The sequence below is a fragment of the Lichenostomus cassidix genome, chromosome 12, assembly GCF_008360975.1.
Source record: "Lichenostomus cassidix isolate B80296 chromosome 12, HeHo_3.0, whole genome shotgun sequence".
Lineage (NCBI taxonomy): Eukaryota > Metazoa > Chordata > Aves > Passeriformes > Meliphagidae > Lichenostomus > Lichenostomus cassidix.
In genome coordinates, this window is record NC_139493.1 from 1,962,031 (window position 1) to 1,981,361 (window position 19,331).

Genomic DNA, 19,331 nt, shown 5'->3' on the forward strand with positions numbered 1-19,331 from the left:
TGATAACTCAACTCAGTGCAGCTGTGGGCTGACAACAAACCAACCTAAACCCCAAAGAAAAGGCTGGAGCAGAACAATTCCCCATCAGATCATCCAAACCACACACCAATACAATTCTGAAAAATAGGAAAAAAACCTGGAAACTCGTTCAATACACGCTTTAATCACAGAATTTCACATGTTTGGTAGCTGGGTGTAGGTCACACAGAGAACATATGGCAGATAGAGAAAATGTTTATGGAACTAGAATTCAGTGAGCACCGGAAATGCTCACTGGAAAACATGTTATAAGGAAATACAAGCTTTTTTTTGCACTATCAACACATCCCAGATAGCAGAAGCAGCAAAAGAAGTCTGACATTTTGCCTGAAGATCAGCATTCGTTTCCTGGGTTGTAGCTTGGATTCTAACTCAGTATGAAGAAGTCACAACCGGAGGACATCCCTGCTCCTGTAATGGAGTTGTTAAAGTCACTGAGAACCTCTGAAAATTAGATATTGGGAGGAAATTCCTCCCTGTGAGGGTGGGCAGGCCCTGGCACAGGGTGCCCAGAGAAGCTGTGCTGCCCCTGGATCCCTGGCAGTGTCCAAGGCCAGGCTGGACAGGGCTTGGAGCAACCTGGGACAGTGGAAGGTGTCCCTGCCATGGCAGGGGTGGCACTGGATGAGCTTTAAAATCCCTTCCAACCCAAACCATCTGGGATTCTGTGGATACAAAAGGCTTTACCACTTTTGTACTAGGAATTGCATCCCTGGTAGTCCAAAGGGACATTTTGCCTTCATTCATCATGGATGTGCCACTCCCATCCACCAGCAGCAAGGACCTGGTCTGTCATCTGCCAGCCTGAGAGTTCCACTCCTGGACCAGCTCTATTTTCCACCTGGATTTCCTGCAGGGAAAACTCCCTTCCAGCTCAGGAGACCTGGAGGGGACAGCTGGGATCCAGCAGCAGCCCTGGTTCTGGGAAAGCTTCTCCACAGAGGAACTTGAGAGTTTCTCCTGGAGGCAGGCAGAGCCAGATGGAGCCCCACCGAAGTGAGCACAGCGCAGGGAGAGCGGGGAAATATTTGACATTCAGAGCTACGCTAATTAGACATCAAGAAGAAACGAAAGGTTTTGTACCAATCAAAATATTACTGTATTTACTGTAGCTGTTCAGCTTATCACTTCAGTCAGGGAAAGTTTGGGAGAACAACTCGCCCAAGTTAAGCAAAGCTCCAACACCGACGTTGCTACATATTTTTAGACACCTACGAAGCCAACCCTTGCTGCTGAAAACAAAGGAAAAAAACTGCAGTTTTTGACTTTGAAAAGCCTGGTTGCCTCAGCACCACAAGCTTTGGAGCCCATCTGACTCCCAAGTCCCCCTGAGCTGCCGTGGGCAGGCAGGGCTGGGAGCCAAGGCACAAGAGGTGTCTCACAGAACACCTGCCATGCACAACCCTCAGAGCTGCTCTTGGGGCTTTTGTTTTTCCATCCCTGTCATGCTTGTGTGCAGAACCGAGCGCGGGTGGCTTTTTTTTGGAGCCTACGTGGGAGACTCTGGAGCAAATCTTCATTCCTCTCTTCCCCCACACCCCCAGCAAATGCAGTTACTATGAAGCTCCTTGCTGCTCTCTCCTGCTGGAGCTCACGGTGGCTGGAGAGTCACCCAAGCACAAATCTCATCTCCCATATGCTCATCAACTACTTGGGATACCTCAGCATTTTGGAGTAGAAGGAAGAGGTGAGGGAGTGGTTGAAAAAGCTCCACATTCTGACTTCTGGCTGCTTGGCACATCAAGCCAGCAGCATTTAGCTACTCAAATCCTTCAGGAACTGCAGCTTCCAACCACAGGAACACTGCTGTGGACAGTTTCTTTCAACACTCTGCCTTGGCAGAGAGAGATTGACTCAAAGCAGGGAGGAGGCAAATTCAGAATATTCTGCTTTCAGCACAGTGTTTCATCCCACAGTGATTCCAAGGAGCTGAACACTGCTGTCCATAAACCTAAAAACCATAAAACCTGCAGGTTTGGAGCTCAGGTGGTGATGGGGCAGAGTTGGGTTAATGTTTGGATTCTTCTTATAGGGCTTTTCCAACCTTAACAATTCTGTGTTGGAGACTGTGATTAAATTAACTGCATATTATTGTCACCAGCAGCACTGAACCTGAACCTCCAGGCTGGAAAACCTACAGTATTTAAATCACACTCCCCTCAAACATCCGCAGTGCCCAAGCAATTTTGCTAAATAACAAAGAAACCTCCCCTAGCCTGGAGGGTTTGGCCAGAGCTTGCCATGAATTCAAACACAAACCTTAAACCCAGTGAAAAACAGCCTGGAATAGTTATTGAGGGGAGCAGACTGTGCTCCTCCCTTAGGTGACACTACAGGAGACAGCACATAAAAACTGAATTTAGCAGGTTCAGGATTCTCTACATCCCTTGTCAACAGAAGGCTTTGAAAAAATGAAACAACTTCAGAACACGGAGAGGAAGTTGTCTCCAAAGGAAAAGGCAACAACACTCTTTTAGTGCAGCTCCCCAGTCACCACTGCAGTCGTTGTTGAAGCTGTAACTTCCAAAAAATCCTAAAAAGAACCTCTGTTTTGTGCAAGCCTCATTTCATGTAAAGGAACAGCACATTCTTCAAGGGGGGAAAAAAATGACTTAAGGAGAGAAAATAAAAATGGAGAGGATTCATTTCACAGCAATACTGTGTGTTTGCCCAGAAAAATTCTGCTTTTTTTTTTTTTTTTTTATGGAGGCAGTTCTTTGGGAGCTGGCAGCGGGGAGCACTGATGGGAGGCTGGAGAAGTGCTGAACCCTCATTTCTGGCAGCACAAATCCATACATCACACTCCGAGTTCATATCGACACCAACTAATGCAGACTGGGCTGAAAGCAGCATTCCCAGGGAAACTCGAGGTGCATTTCCCACCTGGAAGTTGATTAGCATAATATGCAAATCCTGACATTCCTGCTGCACCTTTCCTCGGAGCAGCTGCAGATGAGGCTGCAGGGAAGGGGAATTGCTGTTTCCCTGGGGAGCAAAGCAAGCCTGGCCCAGGACAGGAACAGCACTGAGCAGCAGGCTGGGATTGCTCAGCCCAAAATCTTCCCTTGGTCACTTCAAACACACAACAGCTCATTTTCTGGTTATTTTCATCTCTCCACAGTCCCTGGCTCTGTTCTGGGTTTGGGTTTATGGACTCAGCCTCCTCTGGCACTGCCCTGCATTGCCTGCCAGACCATAGACTTGTCCTGTGTTCCAAATTCACTGCTTTTAACTGGATTAAATAAGGAACTCTGAGATTTTGCATCTCTGCTTTGCTTCAGTCTCAAATGAATCACTCCAGAAGCCCTCAGACTGCAGATTTGTCTTTATCTCAACTCCTGTACACTGTAAAGAGCTTTTCCTCCTCCTGTTTTCTGTGGAATTTTCTATTCTATGAACTTCCAAACCTTCCAATCCTATAAAAGCATTATTCACTTCCTATCAATACAATATTCTTCACTTAAGCTAAAGGAACACAAGAACCACAATCCTGTGGACTACAGACTTATTAATAAATGTTAATAAATAATCAAGTGATCTGAACCTGTTCTTCTCTTCATTTCCAGCAGCCTTCAGGAGGGAAGCTCTTCCCATCCATCCCTGTTCACTCCTCAGAGCAAAATCCACACCCACCCAGCTCTGCCCCAACCCTGGTTCTGCTGCCACCTCAAAAACAAAGCCAGAGGATGTTAACTCTGGATTGTTACCACCTGGATCAGCATCATCCCCCAGCTGCAGCCCAGACACAGCCCAGCCCTTCCCCAGCCTCCCTGGCTCTCCTCCTGCTCACCCATCCCAGCAGTGTTAGCAGCACAATGGATTGATTATGGGAGCTCAAAGGAACAGACACAGTTTTCTGGAGCTGAAATATAAATCCCACGTGCAGAAGCATTTCCTGTGCATTTGAGCACTGTTTAGTGAGTCAGCCAAAATCATTCTGCAAGTGTTATCTATCTCCTGAAGAAAAAACTCCAGCAGCCTAACTCCCAGCACAGCTCTCCCAGCGACTGAGGGGTTTAACTTCCAAGCAAAATGCTGTCAAAATAGAGATCTTGTGTGATTTATTCTAACCAAAAAAAAAGTGAAAAAAATAAATATTTCAAGCTGCTATTTGGTCTCATCAAGTGGGGATGAGCGTTACAAATTTATATTGGATTTTCAGCCTTTACAATTCCATTTGTTTGTTGTCATTTGTTTCACAAATGAAAACACTGAGATTTCTTTGACAATCTCTCCAAAGAATTCTAGTAGAAATTCTGTAGATTTATTATCACTCTGCAGCCATGCAGGTCAAAGGGATCCACCAGCTGATACCTAAATTGAACTTGTAAGGTGCATAACCCTTAAAATTGTCTCCTGCTGCTTTAAATGGCTTTTCCTCCTCCTTCAGAGAAACTCTGACTGCACAGAGAAGAGGCACCTGTTTGAAAGATGTTCTCCCAAAGCTGTTTTCCTGCAGAGACCCAGGAGCAGAGTCCATGCATCAGGAAAACTCCCAGGATAACTCCTGGAGGCTGCACTGGGAGAGGATGATGTGTTCATCACCCTCCTGCTTTAAATGCAGAGTAATGACACAAATTAAATTGGTTCTCATTGTCTGAGCGATGCCTCTGCCTCTCCAAACTGCTGATGAAGAGATCCTCTCCTCATTTGCATCCAGCCCATCAGCTTCCCAAAGGTTATTGCAGCTGATCTTGTCAGCCTTTGGTGACACAAAGGGACAATTCTCCTCTGAGACAGTCACACTCTGGGCTTGTGCTTTTTGCCACTGACATGAAACATCTTCATTTCATTTTCCAAGAGCAGAAGGGGATGGGTTACACCAACTCCTCTTGAGGAAACAACCTCATTTGAGTCACCATCCCCACAAGATGCAGGTTTATAATCTTAATTTTTACTGAGGTGTCAGTGCAGCAGCTCTGCAGCTGCACAAAACCCAACTTCACTCCTTGTCTGCAGGGAGCTGAGGCTGTGGGAGCTCCCCAAGCCATCCCAAACCCATGAGCCAGAAAATCCCACCACAGCTTGATAAAAACCTCTCAAAATTCTGTATTTCTGCCCTTCCTGCTTGGCCAAAGGCTGTCTGAGCTGATGGCCCAGGGCAGAATTGTCCAATGTCACACCTTGGCAGGAGAGCTTGAGCAGAACTCACCCAGCTCATTTCTGTTCCCATCACTCCATGCTATTCAATATTTTCTTACTGGGATTGAAGTGCCAGAAGCAAAAATTACAAGTGATCAGAAATCTCTCTCATCACCTGCAACCAATTACAAAGCACCAAACAAGAAAGGTCACTGATAAAAAAAAACAAATCAGGCTCTGAGTAATTAATGTCTACACAACACATAACAATTAGCAGCCCTGACAGCTCGTTTCCCAGGTTTTCCCATTCAGTTCTCATCTGAGCTGACAATTCAGTGCTTATTTGCAAGCTAAGGCAGGAATTCACCCAGTCCCCTGATTGCTGTAAACGAAGGCCTCAGATATTTCCTGCTAATAAAACATTTCCAACTTTTTTGCAAAAATTATCTTCCGAGCGCTCGGCAGTGAGATGTTGATGACCTTCTGTGGTGAGGAATCATCTTGTGCAGCGAGAGAAAATGGATCTCAACGCCCACAGTCTCTCCTCGCTGGAGCTACAGCTCCATCACCATTAAATTGTTTGTTTTTCTCCTGCTTAATTTGTTCCTTGTCCTTGCAAACCCGAAGACATTTCAGATCGCCCACATCCTCCCTCAGCACCATGTTCTCCAAAAAAAAAAAAAAAAAAAACCCCAAAAAAATAAAAAAAAAACCCCAAGGTTTACTGCTTTCCAAGTTGGTTTCTTTGAAGAGTTGCTGAGAAGTTGCACAAGTAGGTCAGGCAGTGAAGAGGCACTGGGAGGCTGCAGAGGGGTTGGAAGTGTAATGTGGCCACAAAAATCAGCCACAAACCAGACATTTCCAGGGGCTCAGCCCCTCTCCTTCATGTGAAAGAGCAACAGGATGAGGAGGAGATGTGACTTTGTATTGCTCTGCTCCACCAGTGGGGATCAAAGTTGGGTGAGCAGAGAGATGACAATGGTAACACAAAAAAAAAAAAAAAGAAAATCAAAGCTTGCAACCCTGGGCTAGAAAGTCCCAAAGATTTGCAGGTTCTCAATGTGACAAAATCTCAGTGTTTGGGAGCAACAGGCAGCAACTAAAGGTGAGTTCAAGCCAAAAACCTGTGAGAACAAACCCAGAAAGGAAGTTTTGACTTCATTTTTTCCCCCCAGCCCATCTGAAATAAACCACAAAGGTGGCAGAGAAGGGACTGTCCCCTCTCTGTGACAAGCACAAGCAGCACATGAAGATGAAAACCCAGAAAATCCATTTATTTAGTTTAGCGTCATCTATTTAATGGACAAATCACATAATTTGACAAAAAAATAGACAATGAGTCTAAAATACTTCCAAAACTCTCATTAAAACCAAGAGATTTTAGTGAAGGCCAGGTGCATTTATCACCCACAACCAGCACTCTGAATATTAACTGCAAAATCAGAGGAGCTTAATGGACAGAAGTAAATTACTTCCTTCAGATTTCTCCTCATTTAAGTAATATTTTCCTGAATTTCCACGAAAACACCAACAGACCATGAGTGATTTTGTGTCCTGCAGGAAGTTACCTCCCTTCAAGCTCCAACTCCTGCAGCAACACCTTGCAAAAGAAGCAGAGAGTATTTCCTCTATTTATTCTCTCAGAGGCAGTAGATTATGACCAGGGGGATAAAAAAATCAAGGAAAACCTGGGTTGTAATGTAATCTATCCACACTGAGGAGCACAGCAAGGCATTAGTCTGCATCCCAGTGATTCTGAGGCCTTTTCAAACCAACAGCAGAACAGCTCAGCTCCCCAGCCTTGACATCTGTCAAAACAGAACTGGGCTCGAGTCGTAAGTCATAGGGGGAGTTTTTTCTCCCCCCTCCTCTCCCTCCAGGAGCTCAATTATTGCAGCACATCATGAATAAGCAGGATTATTTTCAGGGAAAATTAGAGAAAAAGAAAGGGAAACATAAATAAGCATAGGATTTGCCAAAATACTTTTGTTCTTTTTTAATACGCGTATAAATTACTCTCCTTTCCTTTCATTGGAACACAATTTATGCTGCAGATAGATCAGATTGCCAGTTTCCCCTTCAGAGCCATCAGTCTGGCCATGGGGACAGAGATAATTTGGGGTCTGAAGCAGCCCAGGGGTGTTTGCACCCTTCTTGGGCAGCATCTTCCATGGGGACTAAAGCTGCAGATGGATCAGGCAGGGACATTCCTGGGGCTCTTCAGGGCCAGAAGCTGCATTTGATGATCTCTATGAGTTTCTTCCACCTCAGGATTTCTACAATCCCAAGTTCTCAGATTATTTTAGTACCAGCCCCATTTTAAACCAGTTTGAAAGCCCAGGATTTCTTGATCTTTAGCTGCTCAGCTCTTTTCTCTTCCCAGCACCAAGCACTCCTGCCCTGATCCTTTCGTACCCAAAGCTAAAACTCAACCAATTTCAGCAGGAAGAACACTCTGAGGGTGACAGACTTTTCCAAGGCTCCCAGCAGCTTCCTTTTCCTGGGGTGATGCTCTTAAATCACTGCAGCCCATGGGGTGGGAAAAGGAGATCACAGGCAAGGAGGAGAGTTGGGAATCCCAGACTTGCTTGAGGATCACAAATCACCCCTCGAGAGCAGCCAAAATCCTGTATGTGAAGGGCAGAAAGGGAACTTGGCAGCTCTGAGTCCACAAAGCAGGATGGAAACTCAGCCAACCACGTTATGTGGTCAACAACTGCTCTAAGAGAAACCCAAACTCCAGGAGCTCAAAATGGATGGGGCTGGAAGGACCCTAAATCAGCTCATCCCAGCCCCCTGCCATGGGCAGGACAGAGCACAAAGTCCCATTGGGATCCCACTGATATTTAGGGGATCCAGGCTGGCTGTGGAAATTCCCATACAGAGCTCTCAATACTGGCAAAGCACCAGCAATCTCAAAAAAACCCAAAAAACAAAACCAAAAAACCCCCCAAAACAACAACAAACAACCAAAAATCAAAAAAAAAAACCCCAAAACCCACCGAACTTCAAAACCACTTCTGCTTTGGGGGGAAAATCAGTACAAAGTCACAATTTATTTCTTACAAAGAAATAGGAACTTTGCTGTTCAAGGTATCTACAGAAAGTGTGACATTACCTAAGTATGCATTCAAGCAAATATGTTGCTTCACAAAGTAATGAGGACCCTTTGAGGTGGCATAAATCTATTTTTCACATTACACAAATATAAATACATTGTGTGCATCTTTATAAATATCCCACATGAAACAAGCTGAGACATTCAGCTCTGTCAAGACAAACACTCAGACACTGGAAACTTTCAAAAATTCAAGGTTTTTTTCCCCCTTTGTTCCTGGTATCTCTTAAATAATGTATTTAACTAGAGCCTGGGGTTAAGTGAAGCTCAGAGGTAAAGCAGAAAGCCACCAAGCAGTTTTGTTACATCTAAATAAATCAGACTCTGCCTTTTGCTCTGAAGTCTCTATTACTGCAACAAAGCTGGCTAGAAAGTGCTCAAGAGAAAAAAAATCAGGGCAGCTCAATATTTTTCTACAAATGTCTTCAGGAGAATGAAGGTTTTATAAGAGTTTTGATTTTGACAAGTGTTTTTCCTCAAAAAAAAAAAAAAATTTGGTTATATTTTTTCCTTCTCAAAACGAAAAAGTTTGAGTATTCAGAGAGTAACTTTTTTTTTTTTCTGAAATTTTGAGGTTCTTCTAAAAAATGCCCTTAATTTTAAATCCCCATCAGTGTCCAATCAATCCTATCTCCCACTTTTCATTCCACACGAGTCTCCTGCTCAGAGGTGCTGTGGAACACCAGGGATCCTGCCAGGACCCAGCTGGAGCCCAGTGCAGCACATCCACTTCCCCTCCCTGCTCCTCTGCAAAGAGTTAAGTCCAACATCTCCATCTTCAAAGTCATCATCCTATCAATATGCTGAATTATTTAGCAGGCAGCTGTTGGACTTGACATTTTTATACAGGTCATAAACTCCCTAATACACAGAAACCTCCTCCTGAGCCAGCATTCCGTGGGATGCTCAGGGATTGGGGAATGAGAGCCACGAGCCTGAGTCTCACCTGCCTTTGTGGCCATTTTGTGCCATTTTATTTTGATGAACAAACCCAATTTTTTTCCCCCAGCAGACTATCAGCACATCTGGATGAAAACACTGATCACGTGAACTCCATCACATCTGTGCAACAATGAGGATGTTCAATCCCCAAAGGCAGAGCAGCTCATGATTTGCTCTGGGCCATCTCAGAGGAGGAGTGAAGGGTGTCAGGGGGTTCTTTTGGGGAAAAAAACTCCTGCCTGGCCATCCCCAGAGCTTTGAGCAATGGATCAAGTCACAGGGAAACAGCCCAAGTGTCTAAAGGAAGTTGGTTCCATTGATGATTTGGGTGGGACAGGAGAGGCACCTCCTGGAGCTGCTCCATCAGCCCTACAGGGAGATATTGCCATGGCATTGCATTCCTGGACAATGGGAATCTGACCATGGAGCTCTTCTGCTGAATGCAGAAGCAGCACTGAGCAGGGAAAAGATTCTCTCCTTTGAGCAGAGCTAAAATCCTTTCAAACTCAGGGGTCTCAGCAGCTAAAGCAGAGCAAAGCCCCTCATTACCCAGGCCTTGCAGCTCCAGCCCAACAGGAGACAGAGACCATCCACGAGATCTCCTTGGAGCTGCTCAGAGCTCCTTCATGAATCCCAAATTCTCTCCCAGACCTGCAGATCAGAGAGCCCCAAACGCTCATGAAGTGGCCTTGAGCAAGCAGCAGCATGGGGCATCGTCTGTCTATCTATCTATCTATCTATCTATCTATATCTATCTATCTATCTATCTATCTATATCTATCTATCTATCTATCTATCTATCTATCACCTATCTATCTATCTATATCTATCTATCATCTATCTATCTATCTATCTATCTATATCTATCTATCTATCTATCTATCTATCTATCTATCCCTCTACTTATCTCTCTATCCATCCATCCATCTCCCCTCTCCATCCCAGCCCTTCCCAGCAGCCTCATCCCATCTTTCCCAGTGCTGCCTGCTCTACCTGGGGAGGACAAAACCCCTCTGCTAGAAATCCCAGCTCACCTGTAATGCCAGTGCTCGGAAAACACTGCATTTCTTTTAAAAGGACAAATTCTAATGGCTGTAAAGCAGAGTCTGAGAGAGGTGATGGAGGGCTGAGGATGGCAGCGAGGGGAATAAAATCATCATCACGAGTGCTGGACATGAAAGCCACCATTGCCCTTGATGGCATTCATAAAGCACACCCTGAGCAGGAATTACTGTAATAGGGTAATATTTTGTGTTGGAGCCGCTGCAGGGAGCGTTCATCCATGCCAGGCACGGAGGTCACCAGCTCACCGGGATTTATCCTCTGCACACCCAGCCCTGGGACAAACCCCTTTTTAAGGCAGGGCAGGGTGGGATTAGGAGGCAGAGAAAATATTTTAAAAATGGAAAAGGAACACGGGCCAAAATCAAAACTTCTGATCTTGCGGAAAGCCAACCAAAACCCATGCCAAGGAGTCCCAGCTTTGCCCCGACAACAGCAATTCTGGCCAGACAGACTGTTAGACACATCCAGAAGGAGGGAAAGTCAAAAGATTTGCTCTCGATTGCAATTATTTTAACTCCACATAAATACACCCCTTTCTTTAGCGGCTATAAATAGCCCTCCGCAATTACGTGCTAATTACTCACAATTAAATCGCAGCGTAAATACAGCGCCCGCACCAAGATAATCAGATAGCTCCTTGTACAATGTAAATTAATTGATAACGGGAGGTTTACCATTGCAAATTAGAGCGATTACATTCGGAATGCTGCATCGGGTGTTAGGCGCGAGGCTGAGTTAATCCCCGACTTTCTCCTCCATCCATCGAGAGGGACAAAGTGACACCACAGGTGGCACTGGGCACCCAGCGGGGTGACAAAGGCAGGCAGGTGACAGTGCTCTGAGTCAGCACACGCCTCCTTTGCTGTTATTTCCGACATAATTATCCCGTAATTCCCATCGCTGTCTGTTATCCGGGATGCTCTCCACGCTGCTGGCAATAGGACACTTCGTTCTGATTAGCTCTGGAGAGAGAAATTTCCACACCCTCATCTCCCCCCGCATTTCTGATTCCCTCTCCTCTTAGCTCCATCCGGCACTCAATTTACTTTTCACTTGTGTGACCGTCTCCAGCTATAAACATAAATTGTCTGCAATTTTACGCCTTCAAAATCCCGGGATTTTTTCATTATTTCGCCAACATGCAGAAGGCAAATCTACCATCTATTCATAAAATAACAGCGGTGGGTGGCTTTGCTGATTACTGGGATGTGTTTGTCCTTTCCTTAAAGGTTGTGCGTGCCTGGGTGTGTTTGTGTTATCCCAGACCTCATCCCTGCTCGCTGCTGGAAAAAAAAGGATGTCTGCAGCGGCTGTTTGCTGATTTCCTATTGACTTCTCTTTGAGGTTGAAGGTGTTTCTCATTACTTTCTGATAATACAGTGAGGATGGCAATTTAGCAGCGCTGACCTTGTAATGATGTTTATTCCTTCCCGCACTGAGGATGGGTTTTGTTACTCATTCTGAGGCTGGTTGGCTGGTTTGGGGTGACGTGGAGCAGTTCTAGGCTCGGCTCTGTGGTCACTAATCCTGAGCCAAGCCTTGGTTTTAGCCCTGCTGTCACCACTGATGAGGGGACAGTTGGGTTTAAATGCCCCTGACCTAAAAGCCAGGAGTCCTGCAGATAATTTAACACTTAATTAATGACAAATTAGGCAGTTATGTGGCAACACAATGGAGGAAGAGAATAGCAACCTGTACTTTCATATAATCTCTCAGAATATCATGGCCAACCTCAACCATTTAAAGGAACTTTAACATAAATCTACAAGATTTGGGATTTTTTTTTTTTTTTGCTTTCTGCGTTATGACCCTTTCTTTTTCATTCTGTAATTAAACTTTCCGAACTTTGTCCTGCAAATGGCAAGAAATGTAGTCCAAGTGGAAGGAGAAAGGACACCATGCTGTGGCTACAGAAATAATGAATTCCTCCTAGGGTTGTTAAGGCATGTACTGATTAAAACTACAACTGCCGTGCAAAAAGAGGCCAATTTGGTAGTCTGAATGGCTAATCTTTTATTATTTCCTCAAGAAAGGTAAAAATGGTGCCTGAAGGGTCATTAGAAACCGAGGTCTTAATTGTTCCTGAGGTTTTTACACCCCACAATGACACAGGAATGCTTCACAGATTTGCAACATGAAGAGATCCAGTGGAAAGTGCTTAAAGACTGGACAATCTGGAGGAATCTCTTGCTTAAGCAGCACTGAATTCATCCCTATATGAGCTCTTCAGGATTGTCAGGGTGTTCAGAGAGTGAATTTCAAGCAGAATGGTAATTTTATGCCTATTTTTTTTCCTGCTGGGAGCCACAATGATGCAGGATTATCGTGGGCTCACATAACATGCCATTCTGTTGGGAGAAAAGTTGTTATTTCAAACTATAACCGTGTTACTCTTTTTGGGTTTTTTTTCCCAGCAATTTATAAATCCAAACCAAATGCTCCAGCAGCTTTGAAAATTCTGGCATGTGAGCATTTTCCCCTCTGCCACAGCTTTACCACCACACCCCTCCAAGCCCAAACCAGGGGGATCTTCACAGAATATCCTGAGTTGGAATGGTCATCAAAGGTGCTCAGGTCAGGCTGTACCTCGATGCTGCAGGGAGCTGAACTGAGATCAAATGCAAAATCTAAACTAAGCCTGACCTAACCCTGCAGAGGCAGACAGAGGATGAGAGTCCCCACCAGCTGAGATTCCAATGTTGGTGATCACAGGGAAGGAGAAATCTGAGAAAAGCCCACAGTGAGCAGCACCTCAGGTCACCCTGAGCTTGTTTTATGCTTGATGGGGAAAGGAAAGGCTGACAAGAAAAGGCTTCATTGCCTCAAGGGGTCAGGGGGAAGACCAAGGCCAGGCTGGACAGGGCTTGGAGCAGCATGGGACAGTGTGAGGTGTCCCTGCCATGGCTGGGGTGGCACCGGATGGGATTTAAGGTCCTTCCACCCCAAACCATCCCATACCATGGGACTGCTGTCCTGTGCAGTCTGTTACACCCAGGGAGGAACCTCAGTGCACAAGAGGCTGCTCAACTGGAAATCTCTATTCATGTGACACTTTTTGCTTACAAAACACAGAATTAGCGTCTGTGGGACCTGCAGGTCACCCAGCTCTCTGGGCTGTGTCACCTGGGGGTTAAACATGTGTGATTAGCCGTGGCTCGTTAGAAGCATGGCTGCACTAATTGATGGAAAGCTCTGCTGCCCCTCGGTGACCTTATTATTGTCGAGATGAAGCCAAGGGCCCTGCAGGGCAGCGACAGGAGAGCTCTCAGATCTCACCCTGCACTGCAGCAGCACACAGAGCTGTCCCCACAGCAGCCACCCCTCCCTGCAGCTCTGCCAGGTGACACAGAGGATCTGCCACCCATCCTGGGGACACGATGTGGTGATCCTGGAGAGCCAAGTGCTGGGGATGCCTGATGGACTTACCCAAAACAGGCTAGACAGTGTTCAGAGAATAAAAAGCAGTTAAATTTATTGAAGGGCCTTCAAGTGCATTTAGGGCACTCACAGCTCACCTAGGGGCTACACCCAAAATGGACATGGGTTTTTCATACTTTATAAGTTTTTTATAAGGTCATGAGTTTTTCATACTTTATAAGTTTTGTCCATTATCATATCGAGGTTTAATCCTCCAATTATAGCTTCAGCTAATGAAGCCAATTACTCCAAGTTTGCTCCCCCCAGTTCAGTGCTGTTTCCATATCTTCCTCACTGAGCCTGTGAGGTGTTTTTGAGGTTCGAGCTTAGAGAGGAATTGCTTTGTCTAAAAATGAGAGAACAGCAGCTTAGCACTCTGTATGGAGCCCAGAGTTCTGCACTAAAGAATTACAGGGTTACAGACACATGGAAAATAGAGAAGCTAAAACCCTAAGGTGTCAGATGTCGCTCAGGGGAGTGGCTGACTGTCCAGGTCTCCCTGTGCTGGCAGTGCCACCAGGACAAGGGACACAGGAAACATCCACAGAGCTTCTCCCAGCAAGGCCAGCTGGGAACGAGGTGCTGATTCTCAGTTTGCAAATTGTGAGTGTGTGCATGGCTGAGAATATAAAGGCTCCCTTACAAAAGGGAGAGAGAGAGAGAGAAACAGAGCACATTTTACTTATTCTTCAGCTCTATTATATCTCTCCGTAGGAGGCGAAAACTGGCAATTACTCTCGGAGATGCACAGGTAGGAAGATAGAACATAAATCAAAATAAAAAGAATCTGAATGCATTCTTCCCAGAATTATTCAATGGATATTTATTCAGCCACGTTGCTCAGCAAGGCCTGGTGCAGCACATTAGCAGAAGTTCCTGGGCTCTGCCTGGCGTTCCTTGGCAATCAGAAGGAAAGGAGATGAAGGGAGGAGATGATCCTACAGGCAACACACAATCCAGACAAAGCCATGTGGAGAGGAAAAGGTTGGCACAGGTCATGTTGACACAAATAGCATTTCTGCAAGGTGTAAGTGGTTCGTAATAAACGCGCAGACGGATTTTGGAGCACTTAAAGCAGTTTTATTCCTGCACTCCACGAGGATTTCAGGGGAAGAGAAGACAACAATCACGTGGAGAGAGCCTAATTTTAAACACCATATTCTTGCTTCAAACCCCCCAGACCTTTGTGTATTTGAAGGTCAGGATTCAGATGAACTCACTGGAATTCATATTCACCAGGAAGAAACAAAGTCAGTCCTGGGAAGCCCATTAAAAAAATATAATGTGCTTTTTCCTCAGGAATTGCTGTGAAATTGGGTGTCATGTATCTGACTTAATGCTCTAATGGTAGGACTGGAGCACTGGGGGAGGATTTACAGGAAATATCTGCTCCTTATCTGATTAGAGAAGGAAACCAAAGTCTCACAGCCTGACACTCCAAGGTGGCTTTGCTGTCAACCTAAACCTCCAAAATTAACTATTTATCATTGGATTATAACACACCTCAGCTCACTCACATTGCTCAAGCTCAAAGACTCTCAGACCCCAGAGGAATAGACCAAAAAAAACCCCACAAAGGTGAGGAGGAAGACACAGAGGCACACAAAAAATGGGGTGACCTGAGCAAGAAATACAACACCAACCCTCAGGCCAGAGCCACAGTCAGGCTGGGAATGGTGACAAACCACCCTCAAGGCTGCTGACACCACAGCAAAACACCTTGAAGAGCAATTGCTGCACAAGAAATCATTCAGGAGAGTGCCAGCTATCAAGAAATCATTGGAAAAAACCTCTTTTTGGAAGGTTTCTCCTGATGGAAAATACAGGAGCTCATCACGAGGGAAGAGCTGCATGGGGTTTGGCTGGGGGAGCTTTGCACAGGGGATTTTAACTTAAAAACAGTCCTGGAAAAGAGCTGGGAGCACATCAGGGAGGCCCAGGGACACTGCAGGGACCTCAGGAGGACACAGGGGGTGCAGAGGACCTGCTGCAGCTCCTCTCCAGTTCCCACTCTGCCAGCCTCTGCTCCCTGCTCCAGACCTGCTGGACATCCCCTGGACAGCCCCTGCTGAGGGTCATCCCGAGCATTTATACCCCATTGGCTACCATTGTTTGGATCATAATCCATTAAATAATTACACTATTGTATTGTGAATTATACCGTGATATTCAATGTAAGAACACAGCAACACCAGCAAACTCTGTACCCCCACTTTACACCAACTATTTACCCCTAATTTACACAAACTGTATCCTCCTACTTCACAAAATCCACTGGTATTACCTCCAAAGATTTATGCTACAAAACCTAGGGAAATACAGGGAAAAAGCCCCACGAGGCAGCGACACTTCGGCATGAAAAACTTCAGCAGCACGCTTAGGGCAGAGGGGAAAAGGAGGAAGGTTAAAGTTTAAAAAGCTGGTTTTAAATAATAATAAAAAAAAGGGTAAATATGCAGCCAAGAGGCTTTGAGAAGATCTGTGCTGTCTCCATGCAGAGCCAGGAGCTAGGGGCACAGCTGGGAGCGATGCTGGAGGGATGGAGCTGCACAGAGACAGCAGCCCAGGAGAGAGGGAGAGGATAATGGATGTTTTCAAGCATGCACAGCTCCTCTGATGGGATATTTCTAATGTAAATATCTGCTAGACTGGGGACAGCAGCTTTTCCTTTTTTTTTTTTTTTTTTTAGCATCAGGATAACCATGATGAGATTACTTATGCATGACTGAGATATCACAGCGCCAAAGGAGCTAACAGGGAGTGAATTCCCCTGACTCCTGAGTTAAAGGACGAGGTCACAGACCTGTCAGCTGGCAGGCTGTGGGCTGGGGGAGCTCAGTGCTGCTCTGCTTGGGCTTTGTGCCTTCAGACAGCTCAGCCCAGCCCCAGGAATCTGCCCTGATTCCTCCTCAGCCCCACTGGGAAGGATGCAGAGATCCCCCTGGACCAGGGCAGCAAAACCACTGATTCATCTGAGTCTTCCTCAGTGCAGCTTCATCACCTTCTTCTCAAAGCTCATCTCTACTTCCATCAGCACCAGAGGCCAGGACACCTTGTTATGCTCCCTACAACCATGAAATAATCCAGAAAGTGATACTTGCACAAGGGGAAAATCAAATATCACAATGCACCAGCACTTGGTAGCTTCTCTATCACCTCAAAAAGGCCAAGCTGCTACCCCAGGGAGGTTTTTTTAAAAATAATCTTAATTATTCGGCTTTTCCAGCTTTATTTAAACAGCACAAGGCACTCCATCTCGGATGGAGAAGGAATGTGCCTTTGCCCAAAACAATATGCAGCGTGAAGGAAATTCAAACTGACACCATTTCAAGACGGCAAAGACAAACTGATTTAGCAGCTCTGACAGGCATTTATAAGCAAAATAAAATGCGGATCTAATTTTGGCCTGCTGCACTGAAATAATGTGCAGCATGGTTTGATGTCATAACATGAATATTTCATACATGAACAGCATCTTGGTTGGGAGGAGATGTTTGCAGACACCTGTGAGGAGTTCCTGGGAGATGGAGGAGACTTCACTGCTGCTCCTCACTGAGTAACCTGATAGTAACTTTCAGACCCTTATTGACTTTTTAACTGTTTTGCCAGATGTCAATGGGTAAAAGTAAAAATCACGGCTGAGCCTTTAATTCTAATTAATGGCCGTATTGATCAGCAAAGTTCAGCCTGGCCTCGTGTCACAAAACCCACTGGATTTCAGAGGATTCCCTGCCAAAAAGGGCTTTATCCTCGTGGCTGGGAGGAAAGCAAAGGCTGAACTCTGTTCTTTTTAAAAGCACATTGATAGGGAGCAGCGCAGTGAGCTGGGGCAAAGTTGGGTATTTACGGTCTCCAGAGCATTTTGTTTTGATTTGCATCGAGTTTCAAGGTTCAGCAGCTCAACAGCCAAGCACGGCCACGTTTCCATTTCCTTCATTTCGAATTTAGAGCGAAAAGCATCACAAGGTTACATCTCCAAGAGGAAATCAATCCCAAATTCCACCTGGCAGTTCACCAGAGTATGGAGAAAACCAGCCCAGCTATTTGCTGCTGGAGTTGGGCTGAGTTTTGGCACAAAACATTTGCTCAGCCCCTCGAAGTTTGCAGCCTAAAAATAAGCAATGAGGAAAATGCACATCATTTAAATGACATTGTATATTTAATAATGGTAATGACTTAAATATTAGAAGCTCTCTGCTGCGTCTTTCTGCGGGAACTGCATTTGTCCTTGACCTTTGCTTACTCATTATTTTGTCTACACATAATTAACACATCCATAATATCATATAAATGCCACTTATTGATACTGTCCCAAGGGCAGCCGGTTATCTGGGAGGAACACGGCCACATTAACATTTACTAACTCATTTAGCTCCCCTTCCACACGCAGCTGAAGAAAGCCATTTGTCAAACCAGCCCGAGATGTATTTTAAGCAGGCAATATTTAACGAGGTAATGGTTTAAGTGTTGTCAGGGCACGGTGACAGTCATTTAAAGGGACAAGTCTAACGAGGGCAGCCGTGGAGCAGCCCTGCCTGAGCACCTGCAGAGTGAACACAGAGCTTGAAAATATCCTTCACTCTCTGATTTCTCACTTTTTTTTCTCTATTTAGCCCCAGCAAGTGGTGATGGAGCTGGGTGAAAGCACTGAGCTGATGGTCAGTGACCCAAAAGGTGACATCCCCCGAGGTGGCAGCTCTGTAGAGGTGTGAGGTCAGCCAGGAGCTGAGGTGTTTGGTGATCTTATCCCAAATCTCACCTCCAGAGCTCACAGCTCTGCAGGATTCTGTGCATCTCCTGCAGCAAGGCCCAAGCCAAGAGCCTGGCAAAGGGTTGGAGGAAAATGAGTAATAATAATAATAATCTTGCATCCTGTTTCCCTGCAGAACACACTCTCCATTATTCATCAACACAAACTAAATATTCAGGACCACTTCAGACTATTCCGAGCGTTTTGTTCGCTGCACTCGACTTTTATCTGGGAATTATTTTTAAAGACCTTCCTAACAAATCTCTGGTAAAACACATGTCAGCACTTTGGCAAGGCTGGCAAATTTTTTTTCCCCGAGCTCGAGTTAGATTTAAAAATGGAAATCGGACTAATTAATTACTTCAGACGGAACAAGAGAGGAGGATTTGGGCACGGGGCTGCAATGAAACAATGCAAGAAGCAACTGCTGGCGACATTCCAGCGAGCAGGAGAGAGGGAGAGCAGGCAAGGAGGAGCAGGATGAGGCTTCAGCCTCCCAACAGCCACACAGGAATGGCCTGGAGAAGTCAGGGAGGAGGAGCAGAATCTCAGGATGACACCCTGACATGTTCCCTCCTGAGGGGATGGAAAGAATAATGAGATGTCAGACTGGGAAGGGATGGATCCTGGCAGGTCCTGCCCATGCCTGAGCTGGGAAGGAGTGCTGGGTGTCAGGAATGTCCCTGGCTGGGCACAATGTCCCTGTGTTACACTCATGGGGCCAAGGAAATGGGAAGGGTGCAGAAGGTGATGCTGGAAATTCAGGTGCATCCTGGCTGGTTGGGAATCATGGAATTATGGAATGGTTTGGGGTGGAAGAGACAAAAAATCCCATCCAGTGCCACCCCTGCCATGCCAGGGACACCTTCCACCATCCCAGGGTGCTTCAAACCCCATCCAGCCTGGTCTTGGACACTC

The 19,331-nt window shown here is 45.7% G+C and overlaps 1 protein-coding gene across 3 annotated transcripts in view; it reads right to left on the reverse strand.

Moving 5' to 3' along the window:
- LOC146431530 (contactin-4) overlaps positions 1-19,331 on the reverse strand; it is a 246,066-nt gene that overhangs the window by 212,751 nt on the left and 13,984 nt on the right. The window contains exon 1 of one of the 3 annotated variants that reach the window (XM_085072258.1): positions 10,921-10,939. The exons of the other annotated variants lie outside the window; for them this stretch is intronic. The gene's annotated coding sequence lies outside the window, so the exon portion shown is untranslated. Of the gene's footprint in view, positions 1-10,920; positions 10,940-19,331 lie in introns of those variants that run through there. 3 annotated transcript variants of the gene reach the window in all.